This window comes from Amblyomma americanum, chromosome 10 (assembly GCF_052857255.1).
Source record: "Amblyomma americanum isolate KBUSLIRL-KWMA chromosome 10, ASM5285725v1, whole genome shotgun sequence".
NCBI classification, from domain to species: domain Eukaryota; kingdom Metazoa; phylum Arthropoda; class Arachnida; order Ixodida; family Ixodidae; genus Amblyomma; species Amblyomma americanum.
Genome location: NC_135506.1, coordinates 33234725 through 33250603, shown reverse-complemented (window position 1 = coordinate 33250603; position 15879 = coordinate 33234725). Strand labels below are relative to the sequence as shown.

The 15879-nt window shown below is 48.3% G+C and overlaps 1 pseudogene across 1 annotated transcript in view; it reads right to left on the bottom strand.

Moving 5' to 3' along the window:
* Positions 1-15879, bottom strand: part of LOC144106259 (ATP-binding cassette sub-family C member 3-like) — a 72972-nt pseudogene that overhangs the window by 39039 nt on the left and 18054 nt on the right. The window contains exons 3-9 of the transcript XR_013308946.1: positions 14817-14951; positions 13328-13468; positions 11947-12081; positions 10502-10563; positions 3217-3336; positions 2730-2858; positions 2052-2214 (exon numbers count right to left, since the gene is read on the bottom strand). The product of XR_013308946.1 is annotated as an ATP-binding cassette sub-family C member 3-like (transcript). The remainder of the gene's footprint in view (positions 1-2051; positions 2215-2729; positions 2859-3216; positions 3337-10501; positions 10564-11946; positions 12082-13327; positions 13469-14816; positions 14952-15879) is intronic.

The following is a 15879-nucleotide window of genomic DNA, read 5'->3' as shown; positions in this document are numbered from 1 at the left end:
CATGAGTGGCGTGTATGGAAGTTGTAGACGGAGGTTATCCGCGCGAACTGTCAGTCATAAGTTGTGTGGTAAAGGAAAGAAAAAAGTAAAGGCTGATCAACCGACAGTTAATAAGCGACATATAAGTAACTAAATAAAAATAAATATAAAAAGAAAACAAAAGTGATAAATTGGGAAATAAGAAAGGGGAAAACAAAAAATAAATAAAAAATAGAAATAACAAAATATGGAGCAGAAAAGAAAAACAAAAATGACCAATGGAGGGAGAAAGAGAGCAAAGAGAAAGGCTTTCGCATTTCCGCTCTTTATCAGACTTAAGGGCAATTCACTATTTTTTTGCCGTATTAACTACCCTTAATTTTTTTTGTACGGTTCGAATTATTTTTATCTCAAGCATACCAGCTGCAATCTTGCAGATTGGCAGAGGTGCAACCGTACGGCTACCGTTGCGTCCCTTAAGTATTAAAATTTCCAGCCTGCCACTGCGCCAACAGGTGTACCAAGATTGATTCTTATGCTCCAAGCCTCAGCCATTTGCATTAGTGGTACGACTTCGACTTTGTGCAGTACTACTGTTTGATGTTGATCCGCAAACGTGCCATCTTTGCAGGTTGGCAGACGCGCAGTCTTTTTGCGGGTCTGCGCCCTTCCCTTCATTACTATAGTCTATAATTCTATGTATGTTGCTGCGCCAAGCGTGCTTGCTACGGACGTATCCCTAGTGTTCTCGCGTGCTTTTACGTTTTCGCCTCTTTTAGTGGCATCACCTTTCGCGTGCCATGCATTCTTTTCGTTTCTTTCAACGTCATCGCATCCGCTCTCTCCGCGGCCACCTCCGAATTATTTGTTGCTGACAAGGTTGTTGCTCACAAGCAGTGAGTTCCTTACACACCTCTTGTTTTTCTGAAAGTTCTCCCTTAATTCGTAACAATTTTGTCCCTACACATGGCAAGGAATATTTCTGTCGTCTTTGTTATGACTTAGAGCCGTAAACGTTGCCAGTCCTACGCGACACATCAGCAACACAAATAAAAAATTAAAATGACTACCGCTTCTCTACCATCAACAACGCCCTAGAAATTTAAGCACCCCCCCCCCCTAAATTATACGATCTAAACGCATTAGGAGTAAAAAGGAAGTAAACTGTCCTCTAACGCACACCCTTTTATAAAAGGAAGTATGCCACTTTACTTCCTTTTTACTTCCATATAGGCGCTTTCATGCTTAGAGTAATATATACCTTGGAAAACTCTGGCTCGCACACCCGTTCGGGTAACTCATACAGGTTACTGAGCCAAAGGGTATTGTGGGCTGGAAAAGATGGGCAGAGATAAACAAGGCGAACAACGACGGCACGATGTGCTCCGAGCGCCTGTCGAGACGCACCTTCCCTTTCCTTTTCTTTGTAAGATCCCTGTAGACTGATACAACTCAAGATCAAAATGGCAGATGACCCTCAAAGGAAGCCCTCCAGCCAACGGCGTTGACCAATTTTCATGACGCTGCGGTTAATCCGATTAAGCCCTGGCTATTCCACCGTCATCTTCCATTCCCTGAGATTGCACCCTAGCAGGTACTACATACGGATCGGTCAAGGGGAAAAGGCGGAGAATCGGCTGACGCCATTGGCTCGAGGGGCTCCTTTCACTTACAAAAACTTCTTTATACAGTCCATAGACTGTCCATAGATTTCTATCTATAAAGTCTACAGACTTTCTGTAGACAAACCCCACAGAACAGTCTATAGGCAATACAAATCCTATAGACAGTCTATAGACAATCTAAAGATTTGTGGTCATACACATTTAGTAGACTTCTGTCGATAGAAAGTCTATAGACTATGAATACACAAAAAGCAATATATATAGGAAGACAATACAGTCTATAAGAAGTCTATAGACAATCTACAGCATTTTTATAAGGGTTTAGGGGCATTTGCCTCTTCGACTGCAGTTTTCGTCCGACTGTAGTTCCCCATGCTGCCCACGACGTCACCTCCGTTGATCGACAACTCGCCCTACTCTGTGGCAAGAGACGGGTGGAGAGCGCACCTTGGCGAAGATGGCCGCCTGCAGCATGGAGCGCACCCTAGCGCAGAGCCGCAGGGACACGTGGGTCTGGTAGCAGCAGAGCGCCAGGTCGGCCACCGAGGATGCCGCGAACATCACGGCTGCCGTGGCCCGATCCCAGTCGGTGGGCGCCTCAATCAGAGCCCTGCGTGGACGCGATCACGCACAGGACGGCGATCTCAACGGACTTTGGGCTGTGACTGTTCAGCGACTTTCCGTGAAGAATCTGAGTCAGCAGTTTGTCAGCCGTTTGTCGTACTTGCGGGCAGGAGGAGGAAGTTATGAGGAGGGGAAAGAGAAGACGTAACGATTCTTGTTCTTCCTCATTGAGGCATCCTTAGAGGAACGGCGTAGGTGGCGCAGCTAGCTCAGACAGAGGTAGGGTTCCTCAAATCACGCGCACCGCCCACACTACGCCCCCTAGGAATCAGGGGGCGCACTAGGAACAGGAGAACAATATGATCTTCGCAATGGCCATTAAGAAGTTGCTAGTGTCACGGCTGCAGCGGTGACCACTCGAGATCCCACCAGCAACATGTAGGGTAAACAATGCAGTAGCGAAGCGTTGGTGATACGCTGTCAAACTCGCGCACCTAACACCGCTGTAGTTTTGCAGAGGTGTGCGCCCAGGCGTGAAGTACCTTATTTAACATCACTCACTCCAAAATCGGCACCTTGATGAGCACGCTGCCGAAGTAGCTGAGCGTGCTCAAGACGGTCCACATGACGTCGATCCATACCACCCGCAAGATGGCGCAGAGGAAGCGTCCCACGGTGATCGTCTTGTGCCTGCGACATGAGAATGGCAATACATGAGTAACGAAGGCTGCAGCCTGTTATGATAAATCTTTCCCAGCGGTGTAAACTTCGTAACTGTAAATCCAACATCACTCACGCTTCACGCTCATGGATTCATCTTTGCCCCGTGACTGCTAACTATTCTGGTTAGGTGAGGCAGCAAAGTTACAGCCATGGTCTGCCGACATCGTCTATAGCTAAATCCCTATAGCTAAAGCTCTTTGCTGAATAAAATATTTATTACCAACACCACCACACAGTTGGTATGATCTAAGAGTTCTGATATCTCACTGCACTTGAAATGTTAAAAATCTCACTGCATCCAGACAGTGTAAAAGGTACAACTCACCAGCCTTCCGACATTCGACTGTTGAACTGGCTCAACAGCGGACCGCACTTGTATCGGTGTGGCATGAGCGGCACATCCTCCATGATGACTTTGGAGCGAAGCACTACGTTCACGAGGTGCCTGTCAAAAAGAGTCATACAATCGTGCCCACACGTTTCATGGTATGGAAGAAGTTAGCGCATAACTTAGACAGAGACCGAGAAGAAACACACCAGACGACAGACAAGCGCTCGTCTGTCGTCATGTGTGCTTCTTCTCGGTCTCTAAGTTTTGCGCTAACTTCTTCCATATCATGCAAAGCCAACTTGCCCGACAACACTCTCTTCTGAACGCTTCATAGTTAGCTCTGCTGTCTTTGCTCCCGTCTGCCTATCAATGTCTGATATGGTATCCTTCAGCTGTCGACCTTACCGTTCGTTAGTTACACTGCTCAATTGCCTCTATTTATACCTGTCAGTTTAGTTTCTCTACTGTGTGTAAAATTTTCCTTTCTTATGACGTGTAAACGGCAACATATTCCCAAAGTAAGTGGGTGAAAACTTTATTGATGAGCCTTATGAATGAGGTACTGCCTAGGGTTGGTCTGACTTGATCTCGGGTGGTGCCCAACAGTCCATGACATGCGGCGACCTGTCCAGCCCACTCTACCAGCCGCCTTTGTGAGGCCGGTTCGGAGCTGGAGACCGCGATCTCCCAACCCTCTTTGTCCGTGAGGTTCCAGTGCGATGGTGATTGGAATTCTCGTCAGAGATATAAAATGTTGTCAAAGTTGGCTCTCGGAGCCCCACAAAGATAGTATCTGGTCTGTATTGGCCTGGGTGGAGAAAGGCTAACAAAGCCGGTGAAGGGAATGTGCGAGCCTAGAGCTGTCTCCAGGTGGTTTGTTGTTTTTTTCGAGAGGGAGATGTGTGGTGGGGGATAGATGAGCCTTTGCTCCCAGTGATGGAGGGTTATTTCATGATAAATGACAAGCCGGTCTCTAGCGATACCCCGGTCTACGGTGTGCCCTGCTCGGTTGACGTACGCTCGATCAAGAGTGTGGGCCACTTCGTTGCCGGGGTTCCCTGCGTGGGCTGGCACCCAAACTATTTGAACTGGTCGGGGTTCTGTGGAGCAAGAATTGAGAATTTTTCGGGTGAGAATAAATCTGTCCCCATGCAAAATTCGTGATTGCTGTTTTAGGGTCACTCAGAATGAGTGTGCCAATGTAGGAAGGAATGGCGAGCGCTATGGCTGCTTCTTCGGCTTCAAGTGAGGTTCTTTTTCTTGATCGAGCACGCGGCTGTGTGTTTGAGGTCACGCGATGCTACAGTGATGGCGTAGGCCGAATTGTGGATGTACTCTGCCGCGTCCACGTAGACCGCGTCTTTATCGTTTGCATGAGCTTTATGCAAAGCCTTGGCATGAGCTTCGCGTCTGGCCTGGTTGTGAACTGGGTGTACGTTTTTGTGCAGAGGGTGAGCTATGAGTCTGTCCCTGATGTGTGTTGGGATGGTGTGGGTGTTTTTGGGGGGTTGGACCTGTTGTCTGAATTTTTATAGAGGCGGAATGTGTCTACCTGCATTTGTGGAGGAGAGTCTGTCAATCTGAGCCGTGCGATGAGCTTCAGTTAGTTCTTGTAGCGTATTGTGTACTCCCATGCGTAGGAGATGGGTGGTGGGAGCTCGTTGTGGGAGATTTAAGGCTGACTTGTATGCCTGTCTTATTAGTGCATCTACCTTCTCCTCTTCTGCTTTGGTGAGGTAGAGTTAGGGAAGGGTGTAAACCATCCGACTAACCACGAAAGCCTGCACCAGTCGCCTCGGGTCATGTTCACGCATGCCTCGGTGCTTGTTGGCTATTCTTCGAACCAGTCGGATGGTTTGATATATGTCGTGATGGATGGTTTGATATATGTCGTGATTGTTAGTTTAGACATAGTCTACATGTTTCGTTCATTGTTTTATAAGAAAATGCCTAGGATGCATATCTTTTCAACCTCTGGCACTGGTAGACCATTGACCTCGACGCGTATGGAGGGGTTTTCCTTTCTGTTGCGGTTCGGGATCGGGTGGAGTAGCAAGAGTCCAGACTTAGCAGAGCGGCACGCGAGGCCTATATAGGCTGCACACTCCACTACCGCGTCCGCACCTCTTAAAGGGTTTCTTCCATGGTCCCGACATTGCCCATGGTGGTCCATAAGGCAATATCGTCTGCATAGAAGTGGGAGAGGTTTGGGATGCGCTCTAGTTTGCGAGCCATGGGAATGAGAGTGATGTTGAAAAGTAGGGGAGATAAGACTGACCTCTGGGGTGTCCCCATGCGGCCCAGAGGAAAGGAGGGGGACTCTATAGGGCCTAGTTTGATTTTCTCTGTGTGGTCTCGTAGGAAAGCTGTTATGTATGTATGCGTTCCGAGTCCCGACTCCTAGATTGAATAAGGCGTCCAGTATGGCTGTGTGTTGGGCATTGTCAAACGCCTTAGTGAGGTCTAAGGCTAGCGGTGCTCGTGTGCGTTTGCAATGTCTGGGATGTAGGATTTCTTCTGAGATTTGGAGCATAACGTCTTGTGTTGATAGATGGCTTCGGAATCCCAGCATTGGGTTGGGAAAGAGCTCTTTTGTTTGCATGTAATTTTGCAGTCTGTTTAAGATTATGCGCTCAGATAGCTTTTCCAAGCATGAGGTGAGGGAGATTAGCCTAAGATTTAACAGGTCCAGCGGTTTTCCGGGCTTGGGGATGAAAGTGACCCTCGCGTGTGTCCACTCGGAGGGAAGAGTACCTTCCTGCCAGTGCTTGTTGAAAAGTTCTATTAGGGCTTGGACGGAGTTCTCGTCCAAATTTCTTATTGTTTTGTTTGTGATCCTGTCTGCTCCTGGCGCCGACGTGGTGCGAATGTGAACACTGCTGCTCTAACCTCCCAAGTTGTTATGTCCGCGTCGAACTCGGGGTTTTCTACGCCCATCCATCCTACGCACATCATCATCCATACCAATTCCGTGAATGAGGCGCGTTACATTACGCCGTTGCGTGCTTTTCGTCTTGTGAGGTTCTAAGAGGCAGCGTAGAAATTTCCATGTGTCTCTTAGGCCCAGCTTGCCCTCCATGAGGTCGCAGAGCTGACCCCATTGCTGACGGGTTAGTTGTGCCTCTATTTCCTTGATCAAGGCTGATATCCTTAACTTGAGTGATCTGTTGTGTTTGTTACGAAGTTATCGTTTCTGCAGGCCGGAGTGAGCCTCCCACATGTGAATAGTCTGCTGTCGACCGCGTCCGATTCCCGATTGCTTGGGATCTCAGATGTGGCTGTAGCGACGTCCTTTGTGAGTTCTGCCACCCACCTCGCAAGGTGTTTGATTTGGGTGGGGGCGTCGTTCCGGAGGTTCCGAAACTTGTCCCAGTCTGTGATCTGCAGCTTCTTTTTCATGAAGGGCGTGATTGTGTTTAGCGAGAGTGAGGTTTCAATTGTGTAGTGGTCGCTGCCTAGGGAGGTCATCGTGTGCGACCACTGACATTGTGTGATATTCTTTGTGAGTGTGAGTTCGGGAGTGGTGTTGTGTTGCACGCTGTTACCGATGCGCGCATGTTGTTGCGGATTATTGACGAGGGTGAGTCCCTCGTTCTGAATTAGTGTCCAGAGCTGTGCTCCTTTCCTGCAGTTTATTTGTACCCCCAGATGACGTGTCTGGCATTAAAGTCACCAAGCACTATAAGCGGGTGTTTAGAGCTGATATGGAGCGCTTTGCGTATGGCTGCGAGAATGAGGGCTGCTTTGCCTTTCGGGCTGCTGTATGTGTTGAGAATGTATAGGCTAGTGCTATTTCTGGTTTTGGGAAGGAGCTCTATTAGTTGACAATCTATGTCTTCAACCTCTATGGGGTGATCTGTAGCGGTGCATGCTCTGTGAACTGGTGTTGCTACCCTTTGAGTGGGTTTGTTCATTGGCTTGTGGGGAGTGTAGTTGTTTAATCTGACAGGAGCTTGAGTTTCCTGTAGTGCGATGACTGTGGGGACTTCTGTGTCGGAGATAGATTGAATGTGGACTTGCAGATTGCTTCGCTTGGAGCGATATCCTCTGCAATTCGACTGCCACACTCTAAGTTCCATGTGGTTTGCTGCCATCATTCACTGGTTTGAATTTGGTTTATGTGGAGAGAAACACTTGGTCTATTTTGCTCTGCACCTGAGCAGCGATGGCGTCGTGGGCGCTAGATCTCTGCTCGAGCGTCGTCATTCTGTTGTTGAGATTTCTGGTCCATGTGCTCATGTCTTTGGTCATGGCTTAATAATTAATAATTGGTTTTTGGTGGAAAGGAAATGGCGCAGTATCTGTCTCATATATCGTTGGACACCTGAACCGCACCGTAAGGGAAGGGATAAAGGAGGGAGTGAAAGGAGAAAGAGAGAAATAGGTGCCGTAGTGGAGGGCTCCGGAATAATTTCGACCACCTGGCTTCGAATTTCTTTTCCATTTCCTGTTCAAGAATAGCGATCGCGTTTATCAGGGTTCTAACGTTGTGCCGTCCTCAGTGGTAGTGTTTTCGTTTGCTCTGCGCTTGGCAGGTGTGCTTTCGGTGGGTGAGTTCGGTGTGCTAGCTACCGGGGTGAAAAGGGGGATATCTTGATGGATTTCGATTTTCTCTGTTGGTGGGATTCTTTGTAGTAGCAATTGAATTTGATTACTAAGGCTATCGATTTGTTTACTCTGGTGTTGGATTTGCGTGCTCTGCTATTCGAGCTGTGCATTAAGTTGATTATTCTCACGGACAAGGGAAGGAGATCGCGGACCCCAGCTCACCTGTTTTTCAGATGTGGACTGTCCGGTCTTTCCTTGTTTCTCAGACGTGGGCTGTCTGGTCAGGGGTGGGAAGGACTCGGGCCGGGACCGGTGACGGGAGTTGGCGCGGCTTCTCGAGCTTGATCACTGCCTGCGGCGGGATTCCAGGAGGGTTGCGTTCTTTGTCGTATCTTCTTTGAGTGTCGGCCTTTTGTTGACCGGTTGGTTGAAACGCAGCTCGCACTCCTTGGAGCCCGTGAAGTGGGATCCATCGCAGATGATGCATTTGGCTGCGCACGTGAGTGGCTCTACTGGTGAATGAGTCTCTTTACAGCGCTTGCAGAGATTTTGCTTGCTGTTTGACACAGACGTCGCTTCTGTGAACGGCTTTCCGGCAGTTGAAGCATGCCTCAGCTTTCGCCAGGAAGAGATAGCAGTCAGATACAGCTCCGTAAAAACATAGCTGCTTAGGAACCGACTTTATGTTGACGAAAGTGACGAGCATGGACTTTGTCTTGCCCAACTGTCTGGCGTCCGTAACCAACTACTTTTGTTGAAAGTCTGAAGTTCCTTAACTATCTCTTCAGGCGGCTGGTCACAGATTGCGTTGTAGAGAGCACCTCGGATGGTGTTGTCTGGTTGGGCGATGTAGGCCTTCAATGGGTAGGTCACGTTGGAGATTTGAAGCGACTTGCTTAACGTAGCATTCCGCTCTGTTCTCTGATGGCTTACTGATGGTGAAGGAGTTGTTTCGAGGATTTATACGTATGGCGTCCTGCTGACACACTGCCTCTATGGGGAGTTTCAGGGCGGGGCATACGAGGGATAGGATGTAGCCCCCATTGTGTTTGCGGAGATCTAGGCCCCAACTCGGGCAGTAGATGATTTTCAGGTCTGAGGCGGGTAGCTTGGGCAGCGGAGACTGACGTTTTACAGTTGGTGGAGGAGACTTGCCTTGCTTGGGCTGGGCAGGTGTGGCGGGTCCGTCCGGTGGCCTGAGGGGCGAGCTCGAGGTGGCGGGCTCGTGGAGCGGGGCTGGGTGCGCAGTTTACGGGCTGTGAGGGCAATGGTTCATCTAGCATCCGTAGCGAATTCTTCAGGCGAGATTGCGTCTCCGCCGACTTGATATACGCTGCTGCTGCAGGCAGGATCGACTTTTGGTGATGCCATGTGAGCACTTTGAGGCTAGGCCTAGCCTAGGCGCGGCAGGTTCTAGCTGGGCCTACTGCGAGGCCCAGCGAAGCGTCTGCCGCTCCGTCTCAAGCACAAAATTCGGACTCGAAAGTCCCGAAAAGTAGATGTAAATGGTGTACAACACTTCACGAACCGTTTGCAGCACTTTCAGTCCATGAACAGTCGAAAAACCGCAAAGAACAGTATAAAACTCCGGAGCCGACGTGAGACGCCTTCGTGTACTCCGGTAGCCAACTGGCGGTCTTCCACAAATTAATAATAATAATAATAATAATTGGTTTTGGGGGAAAGGAAATGGCGCAGTATCTGTCTCATATATCGTTGGACACCTGAACCGCGCCGTAAGGAAAGGGTAAAGGAGGGAGTGAAAGATGAAAGGAAGAAGAGGTGCCGTAGTGGAGGGCTCCGGAATAATTTCGACCACCTGGGGATCTTTAACGTGCACTGACATCGCACAGCACACGGGCGCCTAAGCGTTTTTCCTCCATAAAAACGCAGCCCAAAGTCGCTTTGCCTATGGACATGAGCTTGAAGAACGGGAGCTTTCTATCTAAAAGCTCCTTTCCCACAATATTCCGCGCTTAGCAATGCTGAACCGCCACCATTTTTAATCCTTTATTTCCTGCCATCGAGTCATTTGTTTTGCTATCTGAAGCCAACGTAACCGCCGTTCGTCTATTCAGTTCCGGGCGCACGGCTACTCAGCCCCGGTTCCCTTACTGAATAGACTAACGGTGGTTACGTCGGCTTCAGAAAGCATAACAAATTATTTGATGACAGGCAATCAGTGGTCAGCTCGCTCGGCTACTTATCCGGAGTTCCCGAGTTCGGACCCGACCGTGGCGGCTGCGTTTTTATCGAGGCAAAACGCTAAGGCGCCCGTGTGCTGTGCACTGTCAGTGCACGTTAGAGATCTCCAGGTGGTCTAAATTATTCCGGAGCCCTCCACTACGGCACCTCTTTCTTCCTTTCTTTTTTCACTCCCTCCTTTATCCCTTCCTTCTCTTATGACGTGGTTCAAGTGTCCAGCGATATATGAGACAGATACTGCGCCATTTCCTTTCCCCAAGAACCAATTATTATTATTATTACTCCACTACGGCACCACTTTCTTTCACTCCCTCCTTTATCCCTTCCCTTACTGTGCGGTTCAGGCATCCGCCGATATGTGAGACAGATACTGCGCCATTTCCTTTCCCCCAAAACCAATTTTCCAATTTTTTATTCAGTTCCTTTAATGGGACACAGCTAAATATTCACGTTACAGCACGCGCTGTGATTATTCTGGCCACCGCCTGCATAATAGCAATATACGGTTCGACCAAATTCTACTCACGTGCGCAAAGGCCAGCAGCAAAACACTCCTAATGGCGACGATGTGTCGTCATGGAGCCGTTCCTTAAAATGGAAAAGAAACAAAGAAGGCGTATTTGAATCTCAGAAGTAACAAATTCGTCATCGCGGAGTTCCAGCACCGTTACACATAACACACAAGTTTGCGTTGTGTGTTGGATTTAGATGGCACCAGTTATTGCTCCCGATTCTTTTCCCGCATATCCTCCGAGGTATCAGCGTGCTTTAGACTCCGTGAATTAAAAAGGAAGTGTTGCTCTGTTTGCGGCATGATTGTCTTTGTCAGCACTTGAGCAGACAGTGTGCATCCTGAATGGAGGCAACACAACGCCGAGCTGCTGCGAAGCTTCTTTTCGATACTACGCCCACTTCAACGTGCAAAGTGTGCCCTCGCACCCCCCCCCCCCCCCCCCTTTCTCTATAGTCGTACTGCGTAGTGTATACAATGCGATAAACGGACCGCAGTTACCACAGGATAGTGATAATAGGAAGGTTCGGGGAGAGGCCTTTGTCCTACAGTGGGTGTAGTTACGCTGACGCTGCTGCTGCTAATGAGGTGCATCGTGTCTGTTGTTGCGAGGAAGAAAGAAAAGGAAAGTGCACAGGCCTGCCCTCTGGCTCAAGCCGAGCCACAATCGCTACCACGTGCAGATAGTAGGAGAGTTGAAAGATGGGATAGAAAGACAGGATAGTAAAGACGCGCTAAAGACAAGGCCGATCCCGGAGGTAGTGCAATACCGGGCCAACCGGTGGCGGGAGTGAATCATCCTTCAAACTCTCCGCCACATTTCCAAAAATAAGTTCAATTGGACCCGTAACAGATACTCTACGGGGTCCGGACATTCGCGCAGGTGCATCGTGGATGTCCGAAATTTTAACTACGGAAGCAAAGATCCTGCATGGGAGCAGGGGAGGAGATGTTTTAAAGAACACGGGAGAGATTCTGCACGGGATCTTTCGCCAATCTATAGCGCACCACAAGAAATATACTTGGGAAGTGGCTACCTGCAGACATGCACTGTTCTTTTTTATTTCCTGAATCCATGAGAAAACCTCCTTATCTTCCGTTCACTCTGTACCACCTTTCGACGTGTGTAATGCAGCCAAGTGACCTTTTAAGCATTTTTGCACATTTCTGCCCGTACGCGGTTCTTTTTCTTTTCCCCACAGCCGAGTAGAAGCCACATATCTGCAATAAAGGAAAACCAATTTCGAGTACTTTCACAGGTAAGAGCGAACATGTCAAGGGCCTCGTCAGTGTTAAGTAGGCCGCGCGGTGCATACAAGCATGTCAGGCTTAAACGCGCACTTTCGTGTGCTGCCACCTGTTTCCCAGGCCTTTCGTTGTTTACGATACTTTATCCGGGGTGAATATGGGTTATTTCGAGCTTTGAGAATTGCGTATCACGGATACACGCGTGCGCTTACCTTGCTGCCGTCCCTTTTGAAGACGATGCGGTCTCGTAGGCCGGTGATCAGGAACGAGCCGAGCAGGAAGAACACGGCGATCACGTTCACGAGTACCACGCTGCGCTGATAGTTGTAGTCGGACAGGACCATCCTCTGCACGACACAGTTCACCGACGTCAGTCTGACTGGCGCGCAAGAGTCGATCGAGGGGGGTGAGAAAGTTAAGAACAGGAAACTATTGTTTATGGTTTATAGGGGTTCAACGTCCCAAAGCGACTCAGGCTATGAGAGACGCCCTAGTGAAGGGCTCCGAGAATTTCGACCACCTGGGGTTCTTTAACGTGCACTGACATCGCACAATACGCGGGCCTGTAGAATTTCGCCTCCATCGAAAACAGGAAACTATTGAACTTCCCTGTGCCACTGAAGCCCTCTGCACCATCTCAAGAATTGGTCCTGAGACGAGCTGCACCGTTGCGTTAAGGTATAGTTTCCGAACCGTAGAAATTTGCGAATTTTCAGGAATAGAAAAAAAAACCTTAATCACGCCCGAGTGAGAATCAAATGGAGTGATAGAGTCTTGAAATTTGCTTGAATGACGTGCCCTTGGCTCAAGAACAGCTGGAATAACGGGCTTCAATTAATAACGCCCCTGCGTTGCAGTGGCAACAAACAAAATTTTCGAACAAAAAGTTTGCTATTATACATTTAACTGATCGGATAGAATGCGTTAATTTTACCATGCTTTAATGCAACAATTTTACTCTGTATATAGATTTCAGTTTTATTCACTGCCCTCAGTATGGTTGATTGATTAATTAATTGATTGACTGATTGAGTGAGTGATTGATTGATTGATTGATTGATTGATTGATTGATTGATTGATTGATTGATTGATTGATTGATTGATTGATTGATTGATTGATTGACATAAAACGTTAATAGACGTCTTATGCTCAACACTTAACTGATTGAATCTCGCCACCAAGATTGGCCGTAGAGTTGGACAAAATGTAGCATATGTATGGGAACGCACCTTGTGATACACAGCAAACAAGGATGCGCTGGATGGACTGCTTCAGCTAGAGTACGCTGTGACGTATAGGGGATGTACGTAGGTACACTCCGCGTCACCCTTGTGTAAAGCGCTCGAGCAGTGCATACCCGCTAACAAAAAACAATGAAATTAGACAGCAGCCCCTGACTTTCGGGAAAGGTGCTCGTGTTTACTACGTACGTGGGTCTATCTGGCACTACTTCCGCGCAAGTGTTGCCCTTGGAACCTAGCGGCTGCGACAATGTCCTGATTTGCTTGCAGGGAAGTGCACCGCCCGAGCTCTCTGCACGAGGCCGAGGCGGAGTGTAATTATAGCCCCATACGTATGGGGGCGTACTAACCTCCGGGTCCCACAGATGCTGCGCTCCGGCGACGGCGTCGATGATGGCGGCCGTAGACAGCATTCCCAGCACGCACCAAATATAGGCCGAACAGGGCTGGGAACGCCTGTTCCGCCAGGCAGCCATGCAGCTGAGCGTCACCTATGCGCGCAAGGCGTAGTACGACGTATACCCGTTTCAGGGAGGCGCAGTTGCGAACATTACACTTACACGATGTTCTTTTTCCGAAAAACTGAGCAGCGGCGATGAGGATGACTGTTTAACAAATATTTCTCTAGACAATCTATAGACTGTCCATAGACTTCTGTGTATATAGTATATAGACTCCGTACAGACAAACCCTGAAGAACAGTCTGTAGGCAATGCAAATCCGACTCAGACTTCTGTGTATATAGTCTATAGACTCCGTACAGACAAACCCTGGAGAACAGTCTATAGGCATTGCAAATCCGACTCTCTTTCAGTTATGTTCTATTCTTATTCCATTTCGGCTCGTAATTGTTTCTTGTATTTACTTTAGCTGAATTCATTTCATTTTTCCGTAATAATTTTTAATCTTGCGTTTCCCTCCTCTACCCTACAAGTTAAGAGGGGGACAGTTGTCAGGTGGATAGAAAGATAAATCTTCCTAAAGACCACCTGGCAGCTGCCACGGTTGGCAGGTGTACGCTACACGCACGCGCCTTCGTAGCCTTCCTAATTACATCGCATTAAACCTTTTATTTTTAGTTAAATGATTGTTCAAGTTCGATTTTACTTGTGCTATCGCTTCCAAAAAGGAATTTTACGAATTTTTGCATTTTCGTCTACTTTCTCAAAAAAAATGGCGGTGGTACAACTCTTCTAAATCTAGATAACAGTGCGAAAGCTCTATTACACTTGGCTACGCTTTGTTAGACGCTTGAAACGCCTCGCAGGCGTTTCAGGCACACTTGTCTGCCGCGCTCTCATCCATGGCGAAACAGCTTTGGAGAGCGGCGTCGCCTCGTTTAAGCGAATGCCGAGTCACGTGCACAGTCACGTGCGCCACATCTTGCAAAACAGGGGTCGGCGCACCGCGATCGAAGCAGTGGAGCGGCGGCTGCGGCGAGTCACGTGGTCTGACGTCACAGCCACACCTCCGGGGCTCCTCCTGCTGTAGGTCAAACTGCAACACCCGATGACCTTGACGAAACATGACGCAGTCGAGCTCTCGCTCCGTAATCTCGCTCGTTGTCTGTCGCCATTTTTCTCCCTACAAGTGACATTCTGCTTTCGCGTTTAGCACCGCGTAGACTAAAATGTCTCTTGAGAAGCCGAAGCGCACTCCTCGTAAATGCTCTTAAATTTCCTGCCTGTCAGGAATATAAAACTTTCCTACCGTTTTCATAAGCTTGTGCAGAGCATACTCAGGAATTTGGTGCTTCTGTTCTACTCAGCTTACCCGCAGTGACAGTGGGTTCTTTGACATTCGTCCATAAGAGCAGGGAAAGGCAAGAAATCGACTCACAAGAACCAGAGAGCTGACGAAACAGGCAGAGACTGTCCTGAGTATGCCCGGGCAGAGGTCGCTGAGTTTCTTCTTTTCGTACAGCATGAATATACCCTGCCGGAGGGTGGTCACCGAGGATCCCGCGTTGAAGAGCTGGCCAACAGACAGGCAGACACACAGAGAACATGCGGTTAGAGCACTCGGCCGCGAGTTTCATTTGCCACATGTTTGGTGTCAAACGTTACATCCAGAGGGTTGCAAGACGTGGGACACAAGATGATTTAAGCGGTGTGGGACGTAAGTTTAAAGCACATAAGCTAGACATCTGAGCGTCGTAGAACGATATCCAGGACGTCTATACTTTTCTGTTTAATATGTATGAGGCTGTCGTTGAGCGCACGGAGCGTCTTCAATTCATATGCAAAGAACTTAGCTTCTCTAAAATAAACACTGTACACTGAGAGAACATAACTGTTGATTAATCCACAAAACACCAACGTAAGGCACTCCGATACGCTAGGTCCACACCATGCAACCCTCACACAACGTGTTTATTACTGCCTGAACGGTAATAATAAACGCACTCATAGCCTAACGTAATAAACGCCCTATAGTTTAAGTTGCTTTGGGACGTTAAATCCCATAGAACTCTAAAAACAAAACCATTAACTTCATTTACGAGGATCGTGAGGAGCCGGACACGAGCAGAGACGAGAGCGATAGCGTTAAACAGCCTTTAAGGTACCCGCAACTAAGCACTAGATATAGCGTGAAACTATATGGTACGAAAAAGAAGCTTCAGCACGATATAGTTAGAAAATTTAGCTGGAAAATGTACATTTCGTGTAAGGGCCGCACTCGACAAAAACCTCGAAAAAAAAGTGCACCTCTCAATAAAATGTACACAGCATTACGGAAATATTTCTCACAGTCCGGGCATCACGTTCTGTAAATGTTTTAATAATGTTAATAATGTCACATTTTGCCCGGCCCTTGAAGAAAAATGGGACGCCCCTCCAAATTAATACATTACGCAGCCTTGCAAACGAATTCACATAAAGTTGGCTCCATAGGCCCCTAC